At 44.0% G+C, this 27,176-nt stretch overlaps 2 long non-coding RNA genes across 2 annotated transcripts in view; both read right to left on the bottom strand.

Moving 5' to 3' along the window:
• LOC309335117 overlaps window positions 1–27,176 on the bottom strand; it is an 80,524-nt gene that overhangs the window by 23,786 nt on the left and 29,562 nt on the right. The gene's annotated exons all lie outside the window — the stretch shown is intronic.
• Window positions 858–27,176, bottom strand: LOC309335169. The gene is made up of 3 exons (XR_014153417.1): window positions 27,001–27,176; window positions 25,949–25,967; window positions 858–965 (listed from the first exon to the last, which is right to left on the bottom strand). It is a non-coding gene; the product is annotated as an uncharacterized lncRNA (long non-coding RNA).

Genomic DNA, 27,176 nt, shown 5'->3' with positions numbered 1-27,176 from the left:
GCTTGCAAAAATCTACCATTTGCCCAATAATAAATGTTGGAAATGTAATGAGAATGAAGGTACCTTTTATCACCTATGGTGGACCTGCCCGAGGGTGAAAGCATTCTGGGAAATGATCTATAATGAAATTAAGAAAGTCCTTAAATGGACATTTATTAAGAAACCAGAGGCTTTTCTCCTGGGCATGGTTGGCCAATTGGTGCCAAAGAAGGATAGGACTTTCTTTATGTATGCTACTACTGCAGCAAGAATTCTTCTGGCAAAGTATTGGAAGATGCAAGAACTACCTACTCTTGAAGAATGGCAGACAAAGGTGATTGACTTCATGGGACAGGGAGAGATGACCGGCAGAATTCGTGACCAGGGGAAAGAGGCAGTGGAAGAAGACTGGAAGAAATTTAAAATATATCTTAAAAACTGTTGTAAAATTGAGGAGGGTTAAGATGTCAAGGGGTAAGAAGCAGAGAACTACAGTTGTAATTAATAAATTTACGGGAATTTAATGAAGGGAACTAAATGGATAAATTGACTAAAGGGTTGCTAAAAAATTTTAAAATAAGGATGCAGCGAAAGGGAGGTAAGGGGAAGTCGATTGAAAGAAGTTACAAGAAAATAAGATTATGAATTTATTTATGTTTGATTTGTTTATGTTTGTTTGTATTTCGTGATGTGTTTATCTTTTAATTATGTGTTTTAAAAATTGAATAAAAATTATTATAAAAAAACAAAAACAAAATCCAGCACCACCTGAGCTCTGCAAGTGCAACTTTCTCCCAGTTAAAGTGCAGAGTGTTTGAGGACCAGGACATTCGCAGGGAAATGCTTGTTTACAAAGCTATTGTACTACCAACCTTACTGTATGCTTGTGAAACATGGACCACTTCGCCATCTCCAGCTCCTTGAAAGATTCCATCAACGGTGTTTAACACATCACTTGGGAAAACAGGAGAACTAATGCCAGTGTCCTGGAAGAAATAAATATCACCCGTGTTGAAGCAATGATTCTTCAACATCAGCTTCGTTGGACTGGTCATGTTATGCGGATGCCTGATTATCGTCTTCCAAGCAACTACTCCATTCCGAACTTTAAAATGGAAAGCGTAATGCTGGTGGTAAACAAAAGAGGTTTAAAGACTCTCTCAAGGCAAATCTTTAAAAAAATGTAGCATAAACAACAACTGGGAAACACCGGCCTGTGAGTGCTCCAACTGGAGAACAGCCTTTACCAAAGATGTCATGAACTTTGAAGATGCTCAAACTCAGGACAAAAGGGAGAAACATGCAAAGAGGAAGGCACGCTTGGCAAACCTTCACCGTGATCAACTCTTGCCCAGAAACCTATGTTCCCACTGTGGAAGGACTTGTGGATCTAGAATTGGCCTCCACAGTCACTTACGAACTCACTGTTCAAACCATGTTCATGGAAGACAACCTTACTCAGCTATGAGTGATCACCAAAGAAGAAGAAGCTCAAGATATCATGAGATTTCAGTGTGATCTCTAACAATCTTGCTGAAAGCTGCCGCCGCCACTTCTCCAAAGGTAGGGCGGATAGGCTGCCACCTCTTGGTGTTTTACCACCTGAGGCAGGTGCCTCAGCCTGCCTCATGGATAGGCTGGCCCTAACTTAACACCACATAAGATAGAGCATGATATAAACTGTTAAGCATAATGGATTTAATTGACACTGAAATGAAAATGCCTGTGTACTGTATTAAGATCTCTGCTTAAAAGGCTGGTTGATATAAGGCATAAGATCCTAAAGAAAAGATAACTTTTAATTCAAGAAATTCAGGCAAGGATATAGAGTTTTGTCAAATGCAGCACTGCAATGAATTAAATATGGAGAAATGGAAAGGGAAGGGGTACTGGGTTGTATCAAACATGACGGGAGTAAAAGGCACTCATGAAACCAGTCTTTCTCTTCCTAACTTCCCCACTCCATCCTCTGTACCTCCATGCATCCATCCCAAAAAAGCCTTTCCCAGACCCTCCAAGTGTCCCTATTTTCCTGGGACAGTCCCAGATTTACAGAAACCACCTGGGTTTCTGATATGATCCCATAATGTCCTGCTTTTCCTTAGGACATGTCACGGCTAAAAATTGGCCACTGTTTCTTTAATGCTAAAAGCATGAGTCAGCGGCGTACAATGACTCATTGCGACCTTTCACCAAATTGTACCTGTATATACAGAGTGGTCAATGTTAGTGTTAGGTGTGGGTTGGTTGGATGGTAGAAAGCTGGTTGCGTTTGGTGTGTGTAAAAGCTGAAATTTAAGCAGCAATACTCTGCAAGAATACTCTTTCTCAAAGACTCTTTTGTGCCAACTAAGGTCTGAGGACTAGGCAAAGGAGTAAAAAGGAGGTCAGAACCTTTTCTTTTTTAAACACTGGCAGGACATCCCTATTTTTATTGGAGAAATGTTGGAGGGTGTGGTAGAACATCCCTATTTCCATCAGAGAAATATTGGGGGGTATGGAATAGGATGTCCCTATTTTCGTCAGGGAAATGTTGGAGGGGACATCTCTGTTTTCACTGGAGAAATGTTGGAGAATATGGAATAGGACATCCCTATTTTCATCAGAGAAATGTTGGAGAGGACAGCACTGTTTTTATCAGAAAAATGTTGGAAGGTATCCTTCCAGAGGGTTAGTAGGCCTACCAAACATTAATGACTATGTCCTATGGGACTTGAGGGGTGTTTGAAATCTGGCACTACTTACTTGTTGTTTCCAATTGGAGGTGGCCTCCCTAACCCTCTGAGAAGCTTTTGGAAAGACTAGTTTATGTTCATTTTTAAAAATCAAAATTTATTTATTATTACCTTCCCTCCAAGGAGCTCAATGTGGCATACACAGTTCTCTCTCTTTCCATTATAATCCTCACAACAACCCTGCAAAGTAGGTTTGTGCTATGAGGTGGTGACTGGCCCAAGGTTACCCATTGAGCTCCGCAGCAAACTAGGAATTCGAACCCGGGTCTCCAATGTCCTAGGCCAACCCTCTAAGCACTACACTGACACACCATTTATCTACAAATCTAGACTGTTTGGTCGCTTGCTTTTAGCATCATGCTTCTTTTCTCTTTGCAGCCGCAAAGCTATAAAGTTCCACAACAAAAGCTTTTGCAAATCTTTATAGTGAGCAATCTCTAGTCTGGACCTATTGCAGTTCAGCCAAGAGAGGAGTTTGGCTGGAACAGCAGGAATAAGCAGCACAGATGTGTCCATAGCAGCATGGGGTTCAACGGCATCCAGCACGCAAAAGGATCCAGATATGGGAAGTGTGAACACAAGCAGCTTTTGTGATTCGAATAAATCCTTCAAGAGGGGCAATTTAATCCCCTTTGAGGAGGGTGACCAGAGAAAACTATTAGATCTTTTTAAAGGTCATGTAGTCTTTGACTGGTGTTCTCTAAGCTCTGCGCAACAAGCCTTAATGCTCTTGCCTCCACCTCTTTTGTATGATTTAGGGTAGAGCAAAAGCTGACAGCTTATCAGAATCTGGCAGGCTGTTCCGTTCTTGGCCGGTTGGGTTTGTTGTTGGAGACAAAATTAAAGCCATCTGACTCCATTTCCCCAGGATCAGAGGTTGGTGTTTTCAAGGACTCCTTGGATTCTCTTGTTCGTGCAAAAGAAAGAATAAAGCATGAATGATTGTCAGAAAGGGTTCTACTCTGGAACGCCGCTGGAAAACCTGGGACCCGGAATGATGTGGCTCATGCATCCAGCAAGTCGTAATTGATTTGTTTTCCCCCTGCAACTTCAAATCACCGTTAGAATGTGTGCACTTTGAAGAGGTGGCTTGTTAATGGACTCTGAAACCCAGGCAATGATTTTTCATCTGGCTAACTGTGAGCTAATCAATCTGGCATATGGTAGATGTGCCACTGCTAATTGTACAATTAAAGAAAATGTTATTTCATAAAAAACACGGAGGTTTTAAAACGCCCATAGCTGTAATCTTGTGTTTCTCTTCTCCATCCTCACATAGACATTACCAGAGCTTTGCAAAGAAGACCTGTCTCGGAGGGTGAGGTATCACAAATGCAAAATTACCGTATTTTTCCATGTATAAGACAGTCTTTTTTTAAAAAAAAAATGTGATAAATTGGGGGTCGTCTTATACACGGGTTAATATGCTGGTGCTGCGGCGGTAGCAGGGGAATGTCGGAGAGAAGGCTGCTTACCTGCTCTTCCCGGCTTAGGAAGAGTATTTGGTGAGTGCCAGTATGTGGTGCATTACGGCACCAGTTTCATCAGCCAGAGTGGCAGATCACCGAAAAGCTGCTCAACAGCTCAGCAAACTTACAGAAGAAGCTCAACAACTGTTGAGGGCTCCCAAAATAGGGGTCATCTTATACATGGAAAAATGCGGTATTATTTTTCCAGGGCAATCTCACCAAAAGGGCAAAGACTCTCCCCCCTCCCCCCCCGCAATAATTCATTCATGTCACTTTTTGAACTTTCACTGTCAACCCATTGAAAGCACCGTGCAGCAGAATTCAACTGGGTCCAGCCCAAAGCATTTGGCTACCTGAGATAGACAAGATGGCATGCAAACAACAATTCCACATTCACAATGTGGCTTCTGGTTGTAATGATATTTTCCCCCAGTACAAAAGTATGGATGTGTATTTACAAGCTTTTATAGAGGGGAGGCCTAGTTCAGTCCTTGGTAGTCCTCCAGGTGTACTATGTGGCACTGCCAATTTCATACACAGAGACCTATTTTGAATTACATCAAGTTCCTTCCTGCAGGGGTTACCCCAGATTGGTGCACCATATAAAAGGCGAGACACAATCTCGGCTACAAAAATCTTTAATGTTGGTTCAGCTAAACAGTGGCCCTCTGTGTGATACAATTTCTTTATGGGCCCCAATAAACCTGTAGCTGAAAGTGTTGTTTCTAAATGGGTCACTGAGGCTTCTGAATGTTCAGGCCTTTCCTATACAAGCGGTATTTGCCGTAGGTTTTTTTTAGTTCACAAATGTTATGTAAATAATTACATTATTTTCCGTATTGTTTTTGGCATTTTTCCTTGCTGCGGCACAAAAGACAGAAGTCATTTTCCTTACATTGAAATTAATTGCATAATGAATTGTGTTACGTTTGGCAACAGCATATAACAAGACAAACAATGTGGGTTTTTGCGGAACCCAAACTGCAGCAGAATGGAAACAGTGTTGATTGCGGAAAGGACAGTATAGAAATCGCTACCCCCTAGGAACAGGCCAATAGGACTTTTGACTCACTGAGCTGAATGCTGTTTATGGATCACATGCACTAGCACACTGAGGGCTCAATAAACCTTCATTCTTACCTATGACAACGACACAATAAAACAGGGAGTGTCGATCATTTGGCAAACCACAGTACATAGCTGGTGGGGTGCATTTGGCTTGAACACTCCCAGGTGTATTGGTCTAGGCCATGGGTAGGCAAACTAAGGCCCAGGGGCCGGATCCGGCCCAATCACCTTCTAAATCGGGAACGTGGACAGCCTGGGAATCAGCATGTTTTTACGTGAGTAGAATGTGTGTTTTTATTTAAAATGCATCTCTGGGTTTTATTTGTGGGGCATAGGAATTTGTTCATTTTTTTTCCAAAATATAGTCTAGCCCTCCACAAGGTCTGAGGGACAGTGGACCGGCCCCCTGCTAACAAAGTTTGCTGACCCCTGGTCTAGGCTGAGGAACCATGCATGTATCTCTAAATGTCTGTGCCACTGAAGGTCTCTCACACAAAGTCGTTCCCTTCCTTTTCAGGGAGACCTTCTTGCACATCTGATGTTGTACTGAAACACTGAACCAGAACCCTAGAAGGGCCATGTGTGGATGTGCAACCCGCCAAAGGACCAGCCCTTTTTTGGGGGGGGGAATCAATAGATTAATGCAATTAGCAGAGGATTTTCTCGTCAATGAGGATGTGGCGGCATTTACCGGTAAGTGACATTACCCTTTGACATTGTCAGTGTTTTTGTGTCTTGTTTGGTGCCTCAAGCCTTCCTCCTCAGAGAGTTCACGATTCAAAAGGTGTTAACCACAAAGGGACCAACCTGACATGATCGAAAAGGCCAGACCAGAGGCAGGAGAGGCAGAAGCAGTAAAATGCAATCAAAACAAAGGCAATCCAATTTACCTAAGACTTGTGAGATCTTTGCTAATGTGTGGCATGTATCAATGCATTCATTACACATGTCGGCAGCTAACAGGAATTTGTTGTCAAGTTTGAAGGGAAATTAAGCTACATTTGTTGCTTCACATATGCTGAGGTGTCTTTTCATGACACAGGCTCATTCCGGAATGAGATTTCCATTATGGGGGGTTTGAATGAAATTCTGCTCCAGATCTATGAAATGCTTTGTGTGCCTGGGGGTTCAGGAGGCCATAGGGCAGAACTGGATGTTACCCTTGGAGGTACAACAGCAGGGACCATTCAGCCAGTAACCCAGTGGGTTAGTTCTCTTATTGGTCTGGCTGATGGAAGACTCTGGTGGCTGGAGGTTCTAGTCAATTGAGATTAGCTGACTCCGGGCAACTGCTGTAGCAACTGTCCAGGTGCCAGGGGAGAAAGAGAGACCTTTCCCAGCTCTTTTTTCTCCTGCCACCACCAGAGCAGCAGCCAGATAAGCAGGGTTGGATTCTCACAGTGGGTTGGCAGAAGGATCAGACCTCATAAGATGCTTAATGATGCCATAGAGCAGTGGTTGTCTTCCCACACACACACCCGGGCCGCAGTTCCAGAATAAAAATTTGCTCATGCAAATTTTTTTAGTGATAAGGAATACATTGGAAAACAAAAAGGAACAACAACGAACAGGGCTTGATTTATAACACAGAACGCAACAACTTTAAAATACGGTCATGGGACATCCAGAAAGTATTTTTTAAAAATGCAGCTACATAAGAACATGATACATTCCCAAATATAGTATTGATTGTCCTTGAATTCTCCCACCACACTTGCCACCCTTTCCTTCCACACTACGTGGTGCGGCACACCCTTTGAGAACCACTGCTGTAGAGCATGCAGTGGAGTCCAGTTTAATTCAGAAGTGGACTTGAAATGAACTGCACTACTCCCCAATTTGTTTATTTTTTGGAGGGGCAATATCTGATGAACTGAGTTTCTTCTGCATTGCCTTAAAGAAAGCATGTGATAAAATGGGCAAACAATGTTATAAATTAAACCTTATGCTTCTGACCAGATGTTTCAATTGGAGCAGTACGTTTCTGAGCACAATTCAAAGTGTTGGTGCTGACATTTAAAGCCCTAAACAGCCTCGGCCCAGTATACATGAAGGAGTGTCTCCACCCCCATCATTCAGCCCGGACACAGAGGTCCAGTTCCAAGGGCCTTCTGGCAGTTCCCACAATGCGAGAAGTGAGGTTACAGGGAAGCAAGTACAGTGGTGCCCCGCAAGACGAATGCCTCGCAAGACGGAAAACCCGCTAGACGAAAGGGTTTTCCGTTTTGGAGGCGCTTCGCAAAACGAATTTCCCTATGGGCTTGCTTCGCAAGACGAAAATGTCTTGTGAGTTCCTGCGGGTTTTTTCCCCTTTTCCTAAGCCGTTAAGCCGCTTATCAGCTGATCCGCTGATAAGCCGCTTAACAGCTGATCGCTAAAAGCCGCTAAACCGCTAATAGCACTAATCCGCTAAGCTGTCAATGGGCTTGCTTCGCAAGATGAAAAAACCGCTATACGAAGAGCCTCACGGAACGGATTAATTTCGTCTTGCGAGGCACCACTGTAGAGGGCTTTCTCGGTAGTGGCGCCCACCCTGTGGAACGTCCTCCCATCAGATGTCAAGGAAATAAACAACAATCTGACTTTTAGAAGACATCTGAAGGCAGCTCTGTTTAAGGAAGTTTTTATGTTTGATGTTTTATCATGTTTTTAATATTCTGTTGGGAGCTGCTCAGAGTGGCTGGGGAGGCCTGGCCAGATGGGTGGTGTGTAAGTAGTAAGTCATTATTATTATAAATTATTATAGTACTGGCTGTGTCACACATTTACAGCATGACACACCTAGGGTGGATCTACACACAGGGGAAAATGCTATAAGTCAGTCATAAATTAAATCATTATAACAGAAGAAAAAACCTATGCAAAATCGCATAGAAGAGTTTTGTGCTCTACAGCGCCATCTGGTGTTGCATGTTTATAATGGATTTAAAATGCTGTTTTTTGACTAATGCAGCTGAGTCCCTAGTCTCTGTGTGCTCTAGCTTCCCATTCAAAATGTAAGTGTGGTAAGGAGATATCGGAATCTTATTTCACATAGCTGTTGAAAGGAGAAATTCCTTGGTCTCTGTGAGGCATGCAATCAATGAACACCATCATTGGGGCATCACAGAAAAATGGATGAACCAAGGTCATTTGTTGTCAGCCGACATTGATCGGAATCTCATATGATTCTATGTAGCAAAATAATACTTTATTCTTCAGCACTCTTTTTCAGCAGGATGCATCTAGAAATATGCCTTGTCTTGAAAAGGGAAAGCAGTGGCAAAGGAATAAAGGAAAGTTTTGTTGTTTATATTGGTCACGTTGGCTTGTGAAGGAATAAAAATGAAAGAAACGTGGAAAACACCACAGCTCTCTGTTTATCCAAAGCGCTGAAGGAAATTAAGAAAACGTTTTCCTGGCCTTCTCCATTTTGAGGATTCTGTTAGCCCATATCCAAACCTTATACTTGGTTTTATTATAATTCCCTCTGTTCAGGGAACGGTGATTTCTCAGCATCACCTTGCCATACATGATACAATTCCCAGTGTTATATGAGTGGACACCGTTACAGTTAAAGTCATGTGAAACCAATGCATCAACCTCGCAAGATAGCTATATATTGCGCATACATACATATATATATACCTTATATTCAGTCCCTCTCTAGCACAAGGTTCTGCACATCCTGTCCCTGAGTGGTCCAAACTGCATAAGCTGAGCCTTCAGATTTCCTACAGCTCTTGAAATAAGCCATGTGGTCTACTTGAGAATCACTGCGATCCTCATGCCGGTCCTGTGTGGTTGAATAGAAGAAGATTTGATCTCCAGCTTTATCACTACCCTAAGGAGTCTCAAAGCGGCTAGCTATCTCCTTTCCCTTCCTCCCCCACAACAAACACTCTGTGAAGTGAGGCTGAGAGACTTCAAGCAAGTGTGACTAGCCCAAGGTCACCCAGCAGCTGCATGTGGAGGAGCAGGGAAGTGAAGCCGGTTCACCGGATTACGAGTCTACCTCCCTTAACCACTACACCACGCTGGCTGAATACTCTCTCTTAGCGTGTCAGAGTTCTGAAAATGACTCTAGGCTACCGCTTAATGCCCTTTAACATATGCCTATGTTCCAGTGAGATCAGTGGGTGCATAACTGGGCACAAGGTTGCAGGCACAAGCAGAGAAAGTAGAACAGTGATACAGCAGGGAAAAGAGAAGCTAAGTCACCTATAGGATATAGTTAGTCAGCAACTGAAATTATAGAGCAAGGGTGCCAACAGGGGGCAACAGGGGGAGAGATACTTCAAAGGCTGTTTAGGAACTGAAGTCTAAATTAAAAATTCCCTTTATGCGGTATAAGTAAGCCTTGGTTTTTGCTTTTGGTTTGTTTGTTTGTTCGTTTGTTTGTTTGTTGCAGCATGCCCAATATTAAATATTCCTTAAGCAGATTTCTGAAAATTGAATTTCCTTGTGCTGTCATTTGAATCATGTCCAGAAAATCTTCAAGCTAGGCTTAATAAGGATCTAGTGCCCTTGTTCCTGTACAGTGGTACCTCAGGTTAAGTACTTAATTCATTCCGGAGGTCCATACTTAACCTGAAACTGTTCTTAACCTGAATTTAGCTAATGGGGCTAATGGGGCCTCCTGCTGCCACCGCGCCACCAGAGCGCGATTTCTGTTCTCATCCTGTAGCAAAGTTCTTAACCTGAAGCACTATTTCTGGGTTAGTGCAGTCTGTAACCTGAAGCGTATGTAACCTGAAGCGTATGTAACCTGAGGTACCACTGTATTCAGGAACTCCCATACATAATAGATAAATCAGGATCACCTCAGATCATGTCAGTGGCTGCCCGCCTATGGAATCCTATGCCTAAAGTGGACCCCAAAAGCCAACATTTGCTGCCCTATTCAGCCACCAGTTCCTGCTACCTCCCTCTCATTTCAACTCAGTTGCATGGCAGGAGCAGCCCCTGAATGTTGCAAAAGATGCTAGCTGGCTTGGCAGCTATGCGCTCAAGCATCAGTGCCTGACCTGAAGGAACTGGTGACAAAATTTACAAAGGGAAAGGCACATAAAGTGCTATTTTGATGCGCCTGAAACAGAATTTTTTAAGAAGCTTAAATTTTAACATCACCGTTCACAAGATTATTCAATGCGATTTGTGCGCGAAAGCATTCTTTTTGAGAAAGATCATCAGAGATTGTTGTATTACTTATTCTTGCAATTGAAAATAAATTGAGCAGTTTCACATTTTGTGTTTTTTCTTTTTCCTACAAGGCATCTGATCTTCAAATTTGAATTTTTTTTGGGGGGGGGGAATTGGGGTTGTGGTGCAAGTAGTTAGCCTTGCCCAGAGTATAAAATTGCCTGGCACAGGCACTGCCTACACCAGGGGACGGCAAAGTTTACCTCGCCTGGGCAGCTTCACTCCAGTGGAGATCCCTCTGTGGGCCCGATCGTGCGCACCCCCGTGATTTCCAGCATTTGTGTCCGTGCAGATGTGATTTCCGCGACTGCGGAAGCAGGTCCCCGTGTCGTGCTGATTTAGCGCAGCACACAGGGACTTGCCAATCAGGTGGCTTGGTTCGGGGGTGGCTCGTGGGTCGGTTAAACAACCCCCGTGGGCTGCTTGTGGCCCATGGGCCTTAGGTTGCCAACCCCTGGCCTACACTTTTCAATACAGTGGTACCTCGGTTTACAGACGCTTCAGGTTACAGACTCCGCTAACCCAGAAATAGTTCCTCTGGTTAATAACTTTGCTTCAGGATGAGAACAGAAACTGCACAGCGGCGGCGCAGCTGCAGCGGGAAGCCCCATTAGCTAAAGTGGTACCTCAGGTTAAGAACAGTTTCAGGTACCTCAGGTTAAGAACAGTTTCAGGTTAAAAACGGACCTCCAGAACAAATTACCGGTAAGTTCTTAACCCAAGGTACCACTGTACAATTAACCACATTTTACAAAGAGGGAGCAGGAGACATCTATGGTATCTGTCCCAATTTTATCAATAGGTCTTTTTAATTGGGTGGGGCATCACCAACAAAACTGCAAAGGATTGGTATGGTTTAATGCCTGGTGCGATGACTGTGACATTTTTCATGAGAATTAAAATCCTTCAGAACATCAAACCCATTTTTATTGGAACTGTAATATAGGAGGAGAGAGAGAGAGAGAGAGAGAGAGAGAGAGAGAGAGAGAGAGAGTTCTCTGAAGCTGAGTCTTATATCAACACACATCTACTATTTTGCTGGACATCAGGTAATTGAATGCACCTTCAGAGTGATCTGCATTGTGATGAAGAGGGCTTTCCCCCCCCATTCTAAATCAAAGTCAGTTCCCTAATTTTGTGTTTCAAATCAAACGGTCTAGGATCAGCATGCTTTGAATTTTAATAAATCCCTTTGGGGCAGTCACAGGTTATGAATTCAGGAGACGTGTTCTGGGTAGCATTCCGCAGCTAGTAAGCCCATTTAGGCGTTCTTCCATTTGCTGCACTCAAATTCGGAGCATAAAAACATTCTTACAGCCTCATTTTCTGCAAAAATGTCTGCACCAAAACCAAATTAACTTCTAAAACATAATAAAGATTTGGCCTTCCTATAAATCACCTGCATGGCTGAAAAATGTAACTGTGGCATGCCCTTATCCAGTAACATCAAATACGCCGGCAGAAAAAACGACGGTGGCAGAGGCACTCTTTCTTTCATTTAAACTTTGCTGAATTTTTCAAGCGCACAATATACTGCTACAATGAGGCAGCATACGAAGGCAATTTATAATGTACAGTGTTCCATATATCAAAACATTATGTCCTATATTGTAAGGAAATGCCTTCAGCAAAGTGATTGCCCATTCATTTCTGAGCCCAATTCAAGGTGCTCACATTTGGGTTTAAAGCCCTAAATGACTTGGGCCCCAAATACTGTCTCCTTCCCTTCAAACCTTCTCAGGAGTTAAGATTAGCAGAGGTTGGTAGGAGTTTTAGTCTGGCAACATACGAAGGTTAGCTAGTTCCCATTCCTGCTTGAAAGAGCTCGGGGAAGCATACAATGGAGCAAAGAATCAACAGTGTGCCAATCATGAAAGATGTAGAGAGGAGGTGGGGCCCAGTTTGACAAGATGCATCAAAAATTCCCACCCTTTGTCCTTGGAAAGAACAGGTTGCGTGCCATGGAAACTATTCAATCCATTAACAGCTCCCCAGAGTCCAAGGCACTCACCTGTAGAAGAGCCTGTCCACTGAATTTCTGCATGATTTACCGCTCTAGTTTTGCCTCCTTCCAATCAGCCAGCCTCCTCGAGGGGAGGGTAACAGTGCCACAACTCTGCATTTGATGTAGTTGGTACCGTTTCACCACTCCTTATGTAGAAAGCATGGAAGAGGGCAGGATGCCCCAGGACATGCTCTATGGGGAGCTGGCTTCAGGCACCGGGCCCGTTGGCAGACCAACTCTGTGTTACAAAGGTGTCTGCAAGCATGACACGAACGCGGGCAACATCAACCTCGCCGTGCGGAAATCCCTTGCAGGCAACCACAGTGTTTGGAGACAGACGGTCAGGTTGTGCATCCATAAAGGTAAAGGTAAAGGTGTGGGAATGTTCTGGGGTGCAGGAAAGGATATATTGACTAATTATATCCTTATCCAACTTGTGTTAACAAGTTCCCAAAATATCAGCAGAGTTTATATACATTCCCCTTTAAGTTCGCAACGGTAATGTCTGCACAGTTTCGCTAGAACCTCTATAATAATTACTCTGGTAATTTCCCCTTTTGTTCCCTCTTAAAATACAAGACACGACACAGTCTTCATAAAAGTATAAAAGAGTTTACTCACGTTCTGTTCACAATATGATCCCAGAAGGCAGACAGGCTTAAAAAGGTAAAATACACTCAGAATCTATCTTATGGAAGATAGTACTGTCCTCTCTTGGCTGAGAGCCAAGAAGGCATCCTTAGATGTTTCCTCATCGAAGGAAGATGGCAGAGAGAGATAATGGCTGGCTGACCTGTGCTTTTATTATTTACCTGCACAGGTGAGGCCACACCCACCTCTGGTCACATGCGGAGGAAGTCCGTCCCAGGAAGTTTACCTGCTTGCTGGACAGACATCCCTCCCCATGTTCTAACATGTACATTCTAGGAATGTTGTCATTGACTGCTCCTGTGTTTACATCCCACAAAAGGGACCCCTGACCATTAGGTCCAGTCATGGATGACTCGGGGGTTCCGGTGCTCATCTCGCTTTATTGGCTGAGGGAGCCGGCGTACAGCTTCCAGGTCATGTGGCCAGCATGACTAAGCCACTTATGGCGAACCAGAGCAGCGCACGGAAACGCCATTTACCTTCCCACCAGAGTGGCACCTATTTATCTACTTGCACATTTTGGGGTGCTTTTGAACTGCTAGGTTGGCAGGAGCAGGGACCGAGCAACGGGAGCTCACTCTGTCGTGGGGATTCGAACCGCCGACCTTCTGATCGGCAAGTCCTAGGCTCTGTGGTTTAACCCACAGCGCCACCCACAGTGACAAAAGAAGAAATGACCTCTGGGAGGAAGGCAGAGAAGAAACACCATGGTACATCTGCAGCAGGAGAACTGGATGCCTTCCTTTGCCCCAGCTGCAACAAAACATGTCTCTTCCGTATTGGTCTCTACAGCCACAGCAGGTGCTGTAACTCACACACACACACACACACCCCCCCGTGGTGCATTACTCCATTGTCTCTCGAAACAGACACATGCCAACCGTATGTAGAGAGCAAGGAGAGCTGCTCACAGCTTTGTTCCATACATGGTGGTCCCACCTCCAACACCCCTGGACATTGTGCTCACTTGCAAATAGGGCAATTTTGGGAGATGGCTTCTGTTCAACCCTTAACACCCGCCTTCCTTGGTGTCAGGGACCGTGCTGAGGAAGGCTCCACTAAGGAGGAATGGTGGGAGCCACCCCCTCCCCCTGATCCTGAATCTTCCCAGGAACAGGAGGATAGCATAGATTTGAAACAGTGGTTTGAAGAGGGGCATAGTTCAGAAGGCAGAAGCTGGAAAATACTGGATGGGGAACAGCTAGAAAAAGAAGAAACACTGGGGGAGAGAGGGTTAACAGATTCACAGTCGTTGGACAGCATTCCTCCACTGCCCTTCCCAAGGTCGAGAAGAGCTCAGAAAGTCTCAGAACAGAAAGCACAGAGGGTACAAGCTCAGATTACAAGACACAGGAGTGATGTGGATTAATAGAGGGGGGAGTGAGCCTTAACTGGGAGCACCACCATTTCTAGCAAGACGCAATCTTTTGTCTCTCACTATGGTTATTAAAGAATCTAACCAGTACAACGTTCCTTTCGTTTGATCTTCTTATTTATTGCCATGGGGGAAGAAGCCAATTTCCCGAAGCCCGGCACTTAGATATTATTCCAGACTATGCTTCTGAGTTTGGCATTGTTCTGGGGCCCCTTTCAGAGGGTTCTCTCCACCCCCACCCACCCCAGTGTGTTTCAGTGCTTGCCCTAATCTTCATCATTCCCATGCCCATCAACTCCACCTCCAGACCTTTGTTTGTTGGGCAGAAAGTCTGAAGGAGGTATCTACACATATTGGACTGAATACACATGGGCTCCTTCATACAACTAAGAACTATGGCTGGAATAGAACTCCAAAACACTGTCACTCAGAAGCACAATATATTTTCTCCTCTGAAGATGGGTTATTACTTCTGAAAATCCTCCATCCTATTTACAGACCATCCTATTTTTCAGCCAAAACTCAATTCTAGCATCTCTCTGGTGGGCTCCATTGCCATTATAAGAGAACAAGGGAGGCGTTCATGGTGAGTTGTGGCATCTCTTTTCCTAGAAAAAACAGCACCGTTTGCAGAAATTTAAAAAGGGGGAGGTTCACTGAATATTTTCCAGGAGGGTGAATGACCCAACATTTTGGAAAAGCAATTTTCTAGAAAAAGTATTTTGAGATTTTCTTCTGCTTAGTTTTGGCTCACTCACTGAATGACACAATGTTGTTCATTCACTCTGTGGGGTGGAGATGTGAAGGAAGGAAGAAATGGAGCAAGACAAGGGTAGAGTGCCTTTCTATCCAGCCCTTAGAGCCAGTGTGGTGTAGTGGTTAAGAGCGGTAGACTCGTAATCTGGTGAACCGGGTTCGCTTCCCCGCTCCTCCACATGCAGCTGCTGGGTGACCTTGGTCTAGTCACACTTCCTTGAAGTCTCTCAGCCTCACTCACCTCACAGAGTGTTTGTTGTGAGGGAGGAAGGGAAAGGAGAATGTTAGCCGCTTTGAGACTCCTTAGGGTAGTGATAAAGCGGGATATCAAATCCAAACTCTTCTTCTCTCTTCTTATTATTACTCTCCACTGACTGCTCCAAACCCTCCTTGAGTGATTTTGCCTCTCTGGAATCTATCCTTGAACTGTGATAAAGCCCATTACTTGCCTCGTGGGAGCAGGGTGTGTGTGTGTACAGACTCCTCTGACTTTTGTGTTGTTGTACAGTTAGGGTAAGAGTCACATACACTGACCCACTCATTCCCCCTCCCCCAAGCTCTACCCATCACTTAAACGTGTTCCTTTGAAGGTTGTCCACAAAGAAATGCAGCTCTCATCCTCAGGCTGAGAACTAGAAAGGATAGGAGCCAAGTCTGTTGCTTCATTCAACGAACTACACAAACTACACTGGGCTTGATCCAAAATTCTCCATCTGATTAACAGGAGGTGAGATTGGGAAGACAGTGGGCGATATTCTGCAACAGTTAGAGGGGAGCTCAAAAAAGAAGATTCTCAGAAAATTAGACCGTTTCTTAATAAATAATTTTCGGATGAATTTCAGGGCAACAAAGCTACTCAGGTAAAAGAGTGGATCTTAATTAGGTGCACTGTTGAAGCTTTTAGAATTGCAGTTCCTATTTATCCAAAAGACAGGAGTTTTATACAAACCCAAACAATAAAATACTTGGACGAAATCAAATTGTAAAAAAGCTAATGTACCAAGAAGTTAGTATCCAAAAGGAAACGAAGAGTGCCAGGAAAATAATGAAAAAGGCCCTGCCAGCTTCCAGAAGCTGAGTATATTCCATAAGCACTTTCAAACAATATCTGGTGTTTCTTGGTGCACATTTTCAAAGGTCTTTTTCTTGTTCCAAAAAAGGGCTCCTGGGGTTGTACAAGGCTTACTGCCCTGTAAGTTTTTGAATGAGTCAGCTTGACTGTCATGAGCATCTGCTCTGTTTCTTTCTCCCTTTTTTCTTTAATGCACTGAGACTTTCACTTTTCTTTTTAAATTAATGGTTTTTTTAAGGGAATGTTTGGGAAATCTTGAGGCAGACAACATAGAAAAAGAGGAACATCAAGTGTGATTCTACTAAAAGCCTTTCCTAGCATCATTGCCCAAAATATTATCCCCCGTTCTGCATTTGTGGTCAGAATTCCCATGACTATCCTCTTGCTAGATCAGGTCTTCATATTAACATCCTTTCTGACTTCATTCATAGACTGCAGTGAGGCTTCAAAGTTGATGTGTTTAACTCACAAATAAGAGCATTTAATGGGTGGATGGGTTGCACATAAGAAGAGCCTGCTGGATCAGTTAAATCGCCCATCTAGTCCATCTTCGTGGCCTACCAGATGCCTATGGGCAGTGGCATAGCAGAGAGGGCAGGGGGGCCATGGCCCCGGGCACAAATTTATGAGAGGACACCAGCAGGTGCCCTTACGACAGGCTCCCTCCTCAAGGCCAGAGCTGCGGGGAGGCAAGTCACACCCAGGTCGGGCCTTTGAGGATGGGACAGCTGTGGGAATGTTCAGGGTGTCAGGAGAGGATATATTGTTTATTAATATCCTTCCTAACTTGCACTAGCAAGTTCGTTCACTTAGCAGAGTGCATTCCCCTTTACACAGCAGAAAACTAGTTGCAAATTCGTGTGAGTTTCTTAAGACAAAACGCAATTCAATCCGGCTTGTTCTAATATTTTCCTGGTAAGAACCCTTGAATCCTTCCTAAAAGAATAAAGACACCACAGTCTTATTCATAAGCAACAAAAAGAAAGTTTACTCGCGATCAGGCAAAGCACAGTGATATCCCTGAAGGCAGATTTTAGGCTTAAAGTTTCAAACGTATACAAACAGGTTTACCCCATAAGGGAGCTTTACCTAGTGACTGCAGGCGAGCAGTCCAGTAGTCCAGAGGACGAAAGGAAGATGGAAAAGAGAAAGTGGCAGCATGCCTTGGCCTTTTACCAGGTCTGGAAAGGTAATGCTCACCCACTAGTCACATGCAAGGAAGGATGTTCCAGACTAGGAGGAACAGGAAGTTTCAACTGGCTGGACCAAACATTCCCTTGCATGTCCACTCTAGCAAAACAAGGAATGTTGTATTTGACTGCTCCCAGTGGATTACATCCCACAACAGCACTGCCTCCTCCTCCTTGTGGCCGGCAAAGGGACTCCCACACCCCTGGCCTGCCGAGATGGAGGGTGAGGGTGCGACCACTGCCCACTGAGGAGCAAAGGAGGAAGAGGAAGGCAGGAAAGCACTGCTGGAACCACGTGCATTGCCCAGACCACCTCGCTACAAGGACAGGAGGGCAAGGTGACACAGTGATTTGCCAGGAGAGACTCCCTTGGTGAAGGGACTGACCACTGCCCATCCGCAGAACTTGCCCCGCCCCAGGTGCCAGCAACCCATGCTACGCCCCTGCCCTTGGGAAGCCCCAAAGCAAAATCTGAGTGCAACATCCCTCTCCTCACTTGTAATTCCTGTCAACTGGTAACCATAGAAGATAGGCATTGCAGACAAAAGGAGGACTGACATTGGATACCACTCTCAGGCTGATGCAGTGCAAAACAACAAATACTGTACTTATTCCAGCTTGTCCTTTGGGCATAGATCTCTGGAATCTACAGCCTGAAAGCAGTTTGTATGATAAGTGAATCCAAGTACTGCAAAGCTGCCCTAAAACTGCTTGGACCGAATTAGACTGGCATCAAGTGTTCTGCCGTAAAGCATGGGTACTGCTGAACATGCACACACAAGAGGATCAGTTCAAATTATTTGTGATGGAGAGCTACAGAAAGCAGATTAGAATCACCACCTACTATATTACACTGTGAGACTTTTAATTTGGGGTTAGCCAAACAAAAACAACTGTTGAAAGGGTCTCTTAATTGAGAAGTAATTGAGCCTGTTTGAAATAAAAGGTTAGATCAGTACCCAGTGCTTCATTAAACTCTCTAGACTAAGCGTTTTAATTAAAAACTTGGATGTTTTCTTCTCGAAAAGCCTTTTCAGTTTACAAAATAATGCCAGAACTAAGAAAAACATTGAGCCGCAAATCCTTTGTGATTGTCTTGGTCCTCGCAGGGACTCCTGACTTGAGTTCCTATCATTCATCACTGCTACCGTCACCAAGGAGAACTATCTTAACAAGGAATTCTACAATATAAACCACATTCAGCAATTTACCACCATTGTGATGGTCCAGGACACCCACCTCTCCAAAGGTACTTCCAGCTATCTAATGTACACTACTGAGTACAGCCACAAAAATGTCATAGGTATAAACCAAAATGGGCCAGCTCAAGATTCTTAAAGCCACTGTTGTATTTATTTCCTTACATTTATTTTTTTTATATATAAATATTTATTAAGATTTTAAAATATAAATACACACATAATAAACAATCTTATTTCTGTCATAACAATTTCATCACTTCTTTGGACTCCCTCACGTCTCCCGCTCCCATTTGCATTGTTAAAAATTTTTCCACACAAATTATCAACTTGTTTTCAATCTCATGTCCATTCATTCAAATATAATCTAGCACTTCTTCCCCAAAAATTTTATATTTTCTTTAGTCTCACTTATCATCAAATTTAGATCTAATTTAGTGGTGAGCAGTTTTTTATAATCCAGCATCCTTCTTAAGATTCAACCAAATTACAATGTTTTTGTAAATACATTTTGAATTTCTCCCAGTCTTCCTCCATCTTCTCTTCTCCCAGATCACGGATTCTGCCAGTCATCTCGGCCAGTTGCATATAGTCCATCAGCTGCATCTGCCACTCTTCCAGTGTGGGTAGATCTTGAGTTTTCCAGTTTTTTGCGATAAGAATCCTTGCTGCCGTTGTTGCATACATGAAAAATGTTCGATCCTTCTTTAACACCTTCTGGCCGACAATACCCAGGAGGAAGGCCTCTGGTTTCTTTGTGAAGGTATACTTAAATACCTTTTTCAGTTCATTATATATTATTTCCTTACATTTATATACCTCCTCTCATCCATCATGGAACCCAAGGTGGCATATATATGGTTACCAGGCAGGCACCCATACAGACACTGGCCAGACCTGTTTAGCTTCAGCAAGATGATGATCCCGTATGCCTTCAGACTTTGTCCTGGGACCAAAGCACTAGAGAATAGAAAACTTCCCAGCACATATTGAGTGTACATCCCAGAATCCCCTTCAACACTACTGATAATTCTGGAATGGCTATTCATGAGTCTGTCTATTCACACACCAGTCAGGGCTGGCCCTACCATTAGGCAGAGTGTGACAACCTCCTCAGGTGGCAAAAGCTGTGGGACAAGAGGGGCAGTCCTCCCCCTAGTTGCTTACCAGCACTGAAATAAGATTCAGCTGCCATCTTCGACAGCTTCTGTGTATGTGAAAAGGGTGGCCACTGCTTTGTTCTTCACCTCAGGTGGAAAAATGTTTAGGGCTGGCCCTGACATCGGCTTTGGTCAGCTCCACCAAACTATATTTGTCGAGGACAAAGACAGAACAAATCTATCTCTGTAGCTCTAAAACAGGGTGTGCCACAAGCACCTGCAGAGCAAATACATATAACTGCCGAACGGATCCAACATTTTCTCCATCAATCATGTCATCTTAAATAAAATAATTCCCCGTGCGATTCCTGCAGGTGGCACCGAAATGGATCAAGTCATCCAAGAAAACATTCTAAGGCACAACATGATTTAAGCTCAATCTTTAATGGGGGGAAGAAGCATGAGGTGGCTAATTCTACAGCCCAGGAAAGTATGGATTTACTACACAACTGCAGGAGAGTATGGATTTACTACATGACCAGAGGCAAAAGTCATATTCATTTTATTAGAAATGTGGAAATTCATTGGCAGTAGAAAGAATTGCTACAAAAGTTCAAATCTTAAATCAAGTGCTGCTTCGAATAATGCCATTAAGCGTCAGGGCTGAAATGCTGCAGAGATTTGTTAACCTAAATGATCTATGGTCATTGGGGGGGGGGGCAGTGGAAGTGAATGGATCAAAAAAGGCTGCATTTGAACTTGTTGCTATGAGGGTGGCAAATAGCACCCCTCTCACTCTCTCACATGTGGAATGCTGGTTCCAATTACTCCAAAGAACCATTCTTCGAAAACAGTCCTATAGCAACGAATAAGAGTGCCATCCCTGAAAGAACTAGCCTTGCCTGGTAACTGAACAGGAGACCGCCTGGGAATGTCAAAGGAAAAGTCAGATATAAATGCGATTTTTAAATGAACACAAACGGCGCTGGGAAATCTCATAACCAGCCTAGCAGGAAAACCCGTGATGTTGTGGCCTGTACTGTCACAGGCATCAGGACCATGGGATTGGCAGGGTAAGAGAAATAAGCCAGGACCTCGTATTTTTATTGGCTGGGTACAGGTGATCATGGGACGCAGGTGGCGCTGTGGGTTAAACCACAGAGCCTAGGACTTGCCAATCAGAAGGTCGGTGGTTCGAATACCCAGGACGGGGTAAGCTCCCGTTGCTCGGTCCCTGCTTCTGTCAACCTAGCAGTTCAAAAGCACGTCAAAGTGCAAGTAGATAAATAGGTACCGCTCTGGCAGGAAGGTAAACGGCGTTTCCGTGCGCTGCTCTGGTTTGCCAGAAGCGGCTTAGTCATGCTGGCCACATGACCCGGAAGCTGTATGCCAGCTCCTTCGGCCAATAAAGCGAGATGAGCGCCACAACCCCAGTGTTGGCCATGACTCAACCTAATGGTCAGGGGTTCCTTTACCTTTACCTTTACAGGTGATCATTTTTCAGAGGTCAGGAGGTGGTGTTGTAGAACTGTAGTTTGCACGTTATTTTTTTAACATTTCACCAGGTTGAAGGGTGGAACTCTTTGTTAAAACATATGGGGGTGTAACAGGAGCCCTACAAGCAAGGAAAGTCAGCTTTGGAAGGGGAAAGTTGTGGTGTGTGTGTCATCTGCACACGAAACCGTCACTGCTTTTCTGCCTCAAATTGCCAAGATGTGGTGCAGCCCGGTCCATTAGGGTGAAAGGCACCACTAAGCTCTGTCTATCGTCAGTCAGTCCTCACAGCCAGCACATAGCTTCCCCCTCAGTCTCAGTGCTGCCCCTGCAGAACTCAACAGGAAGGAGGATAGGGAGAAATCTAGAATTAGTTGGCCCTTCCAGTTATTACCTCTGTCTCCACCTACTGTTGGCCCCCTACCCTACCAGTCCCAACAAGCACCAATCACTACAGCCAAGAGATATAGCAGGCATAGGCAAACTCAGCCCTCCAGACGTTTTGAAACTACAATTCCCATCATCCCTGACCACTGGTCCTGTTAGCTAGGGATGATGGGAGTTGTAGTCCCAAAACATCTGGAGGGCCGAGTTTGTCTATGCCTGACATATAGACATGGAAAAGAAGCAAGGGTGATGATTTGAAGCTATTGAACCAGCTGGAGCTGGTAGAAAGCACTCTTGGTGTCATTTGCAGTTAAGAATTGGCAGTATTTCCTTGAAAGGACAGACTGGGCATCTGTCAGTTGTGCGCAAGTTACTTTCCTGGCTAGATTGCTGCAGTACTCTCTACCTGGGGTTGTCTTGAGTTCAGAAACTATTGGGGCATGTGCAGAGTGCCTGTTCAACACGTCAGCAGAGTGTACCAATGGAACAGAAAAACACCAGACAGTTCGAGGTAGGGTCAGTCCCCTTAGTAACAGTATGATGCAGCTCCACAGCTTAGCAGTTACATATAGTTGTCATATATAGTGGTACTGAGGCATATGATCGAGGCCTGTATTTTAAAATGAGCTTAAAGATTTGCAAATGTTTCATGCCAGGCAGAAAACCAGCTGGCTAAGGAATTTGGCAGTTGTTTATCCTCCTGGACAAGGGCCCCCCTGATTTATAGCAGAAGCAGGAGACAAGTTTCTCAAAGTTGTAAAAAGGGAAATACAGGCTGGGAGCAAAGGTTACACTGGCCCTACATATTACAGAATACAATCAAGCTGCAAAAACACTAATTAAGAGTTGGTAAATAGTAAGATCTCTGTTTAGATAGAACTTAATACCACGAGCCATTTGTTTTAACCATTTGTTTTGGAATGCAGGGGCAACAGGGGCAAAAGGTGATCTGGTAATTAAGGTGCCTTGTCGAGGCAAATGTAAGATATATGGCTACTTGTCTGCCATTTATGGATAGAAGGAAATATAGCTCTTTGTCTCCCATAAAAGGTAATAGGAAATGGGTGTATCTTTTATGATTGGTTCTAGCAAACAGCCAATAGGAATTTCAACCAGGCTGATTGGGCAGAGGCAGCCAAAGGAGGAGCAAGGGGGCTGGGCTGAGGAAATATAAGTGCTGGCCATCAGGGCTGGAAGGGGCAGAGCTTTGGTAACCATATACCACTGTGCCTATCATTTATTTGTCTGACAAATAAATTATTATTTTAATTTCTCTATTCCTGCGTTGAATATTTCATACCAGCTAAGCGTTAACCACAAGCAGGGTGCTACAGTACCTCGGGTTACAAACGCTTCAGGTTACATACACTTCAGGTTACAGACTCCGCTAACCCAGAAATAGTACCTCGGGTTAAGAACTTTGCTTCAGGATGAGAACAGAAATTGGGCTCTGGCGGCACAGCGGCAGTGGGAGGCCCCATTAGCTATAGTGGTTGTTCAGGTTAAGAACAGTTTCAGATTAAGAACGGACCTCCGGAACGAATTAAGTACTTAACCCGAGGTACCACTGTATAGTCTTTCAATACAGTCTCCTTGCAGTGTCCCAACACAAACTAGGCTCTGGCCAACAGCAAACTTGCTTCAAACACACTGAGGTCCAGCTCCAAGGGCCTTCTGGTGGTTCCCTCGCTGCAAGAAGTGAGGTTACATGGAACCAGGTAGAGGGCCTTCTCAGTAATGGCGCCCGCCCTGTGGAACACCCTCACATCAAATGTCAAGGAAATAAACAACTATCCAACTTTTAGAAGACATCTGAAGGCAGCCCTGTTTAGGGAAGTTTTTAATGTTCGAAGTTTTATTGTGTTTTTAGTGTTCTGTTGGGAGCCACCAAGAGTGGCTGGGGAAACCCAACCAGATGGGCGGGGTACAGTCAAACCTCAGTTCCCGAATGGCTCCATTTTCGAACATTTCGGCTCCCAAAAGCTGAAAATCCGAAGTAAACGCTCTGGTTTTGAATGTTTTTGGAAGCCCAACGTCCGACAAGGCTTCCGCTTGAGTGCAGAAAGCTCTTGCAACCAATTGGAAGCCGCGCCTCAGTTGTCAAACATTTTGAAAGTCGAATGGGCTTCCAAATGGATTACGTTTGACAACCGAGGTTTGACTGTATAAATAAATTATTGTTATGTTTATGTTTATACTTTAGATTGTGCTGACTCACTCTCACATGCTTAGGTAAAGGTAAAGGGACCCCCCACCATTAGGTCCAGTTGCGGCACTCATCTCGCTTTATTGGGTGAGGGAGCCGGCGTACAGCTTCCGGGTCATGTGGCCAGCATGAGTAAGCCACTTCTGGTGAACCAGAGCAGCGCACGGGAACACCGTTTACCTTCCCACAGGAACAGTACCTATTTACCTACTTGCACTTTGACGTGCTTTCGAACTGCTAGGTTGGCAGGAGCAGGGACCGAGCAACGGGAGCTCACCCCGTCGCGGGGATTCGAAACACCAACCTTCTGATTGTCCCATGCGTAGCTAGTGCTTAACCCAAAATTAACAAGCACACCTAACAACCCTTTCTTCTCCTTTTCTCCTCTGCATGCATAAACCCTTATACAGTGGTACCTCAGGTTAAGTACTTAATTCGTTCCAGAGGTCCATTCTTAACCTGAAACTGTTCTTAACCTGAAGCACCACTTTGTCTAATGGGGCCTCCCGTTGCTGCCGCGCCGCCGGAGCACGATTTCTGTTCTCATCCTGAAGCAAAGTTCTTAACCCGAGGTACTATTTCTGGGTTAGTGGAGTCTGTAACCTGAAGCGTATGTAACCCGAGGTACCACTGTACATTAACAAATTGGTCCAAAATGTGGACACCAGGCTGTTATACTGGAACATACCTTACCGGAACATAAGCAACTGACCAATGTCTAATCTATCTAGCTCAATGTCCTTGAAAACGACTGACAGCAGGTCTCCAGGATTTTAGATAAGAGTCTGAACAGCAGGCATTGGACTGGAGACCTTGTGCATGCAAAGCATGCATTCTAACACTGAACTGAAACCCACCCCTGTTTTCTGAGACCCGGTGATCAGCGCACATAACTCTGATCTTGTTCTGGCTATGCTGGTTACTTGTTTCCCGGCTCAATTTAGAAGTTCACAAACAACAATGCCATCGGTGAAACAAATTGCCCTCTCCCTGGGATATTGCAATCAAGCCAGCTAATACAGAGGGCCAATTCCCATTTCATGTGCAATCAGCAGTGTACTCCGGAGTTAATTTGTGGTGGTGCTTTTCAAATGCGTGGTATTTATTAGTTGCTTGAATACTTTTAAAAAATACCCCCAGCACCAAACACTCAAAACATCCATCAAGTTTATTAAAGCACAATGATACGATAAAATTAGAATATTGCAACCCAATACCATCTCAAAATACAGCAGCCTATAATTTCAAAATAACCTTTTTAAAAAACACACACACAAACACACACACATGAAACCCTGCAGCATTTCATGACATGGAACAAATACATAATGTGGAAACTTTGCAAGGAGACTTTGGCATGCCTCCGGCAGTGCAAGAGCTGAATTTTGGGTCCTCGTTAAGAATTAACTTTTAGTTAACTTACATTACAATGCTATGCATGTCAACTCTGAAATAAGTCTCTTTGTGTTTAAGGGGACTTACTCTCAGGTAGGTGGGCATAGCTCTTTGCCCCTTCAGGCCTAAGATACTTCCTTAGGTATCAATCCCTTAACTCTGGTTAAAGGATCAAATATTTGATGCCAATGAGACCACGCTCTCAGGAGAGCCAAAAGAGGACATCCCGGGATCCAATCAGAAGCCGAGGTGGCTTCTGTCATTCTGGGATGTCCCACTTAAAGCAGCTGGGGGGTATGAGATAAGTAAAATGCTTTTCATTTGTGTTTTCCTGGGCAATGTAAAACTGCACATGCTCAGCATCCTATTTCTTGTCTGCTTGAAAGCTTAATCATAATCAATTTGTTAATCTTTGAGATACCACAAGACTTTACTACCTTATCTCATGTGTTCCTTTTGGGAGGGGGAGGAGGGCTATTTAGGGAACTTCACCAGGGCCCCCAATCCCCTTAATTTGCCCTTGTATAGAGCAGACCTTATTTTCAGCATTTGAGGCAAAAACGCTTAAAAACACTGTATCCTGAAAAGCTGGGAGTTTCACCCAGCCACGGCTCAGTCACCTCTCATCCCTTCTGACAAAGAGAAAAATCATTAGTCCTGTATTGTTCTCCCCAATTTAGTTATACCTCTTGTCAATTCTCGAGGCTGAGGAAGAAGGAAATCCAGACTCAAGAGCAGGCAGGGTACAGACAGCTGAAAACAAATATGCTTTAGGAATGAGAAAGCAGAACTATACCAGCGTGAAGCGTGGCAGCCTGCCGCATAAACATGCCCCCGGGTTGCTAAATCTCCTTTTGCATGCGCAAGGCAATTACATTTCCCCCCTGTCCCCCATTCAGTGCTGCAACATTTTACTTAATCTTGGCATCCCTATTCAAAGCAGCTGCTGAAATGAGTGCGCCTCATCGTCAGTTCGCTATTGGGAGACCACCCCAGGATATCTTAAATATTTGCATTACACATTACATTTCATTAATATTAAAGTACATCTCCTTTGTGCAGGGAGCATTCTTCCAATAATGTAGATGAGGTTTCGATTCCTAAACATTGCAAGATTAGATGCCAGCTTGATAACCAAAGAAAGAGGCTCCTAAATGCTTCATCCTTTTAATGGGGTCAACTGTGATTAGAGGGTGGTCTTCTTTTGGAGAAAAGGGTGTCTAGGTGTTTTAAGAACTTTATAACCTACCAACCCAACTGCTCTCCAAAGGTTTGGGTGATGGAAGTCATTATCTGAAGTATTATGTATTGTTATATTTCAGTTAAGTGAGGAGCCAAAATGGGTAATGATGTGTATAGATAGATGCTAGCAGAGGACATATTTATTAGGTTATTGGGTTGTTGTTTTTATTTTGAGTATATATTTTGTGGTTTTATATTTTGATTTTGTTCTATGAACTGCCCTGAGACCTCTGGGTGTAGGGAGGTATATAAATTCAATTAATAATAATAATAATAATAATAATATCCTTCCTCATGTTTGTGAGTTCAGCGGAATGCATTCCTTTGCAGATTAAAATGGAAGCTTAGACAGGCTAGTTTTCACCTTTGAGTTAAAGTAATCCAGGACGTTTTAAGGCAGTCAGGAATTCTCTTGGTATTTCCCCCTTTTCTCCCCCTTAAAATAATATTCACACAAACAGTCTTGTAAAAGGTAAAAAAAATAACATTTACTCACTCAGAATACTTGTTGAAGAGGAGAAGATACAGCAGTTTTGCTCAGGCAGGCTTAAAATGGTAATTCCAGTTTCAAAATCTAGTTTAAGATCGTGTCTATGACATGGCATATGTTCTAATCTAAATTGCTAGAATTCAGTGAAAAAGCAAAGAGGAAGTGCCCAGCCAGGGGAGGAG

The sequence above is a fragment of the Podarcis erhardii genome (assembly GCF_964252035.2).
Source record: "Podarcis erhardii genome assembly, chromosome: 2".
Classification (NCBI taxonomy): domain Eukaryota; kingdom Metazoa; phylum Chordata; class Lepidosauria; order Squamata; family Lacertidae; genus Podarcis; species Podarcis erhardii.
Note: the sequence above shows the minus strand (reverse complement) of the source record. Positions and strands in the feature narration are given on the sequence as shown.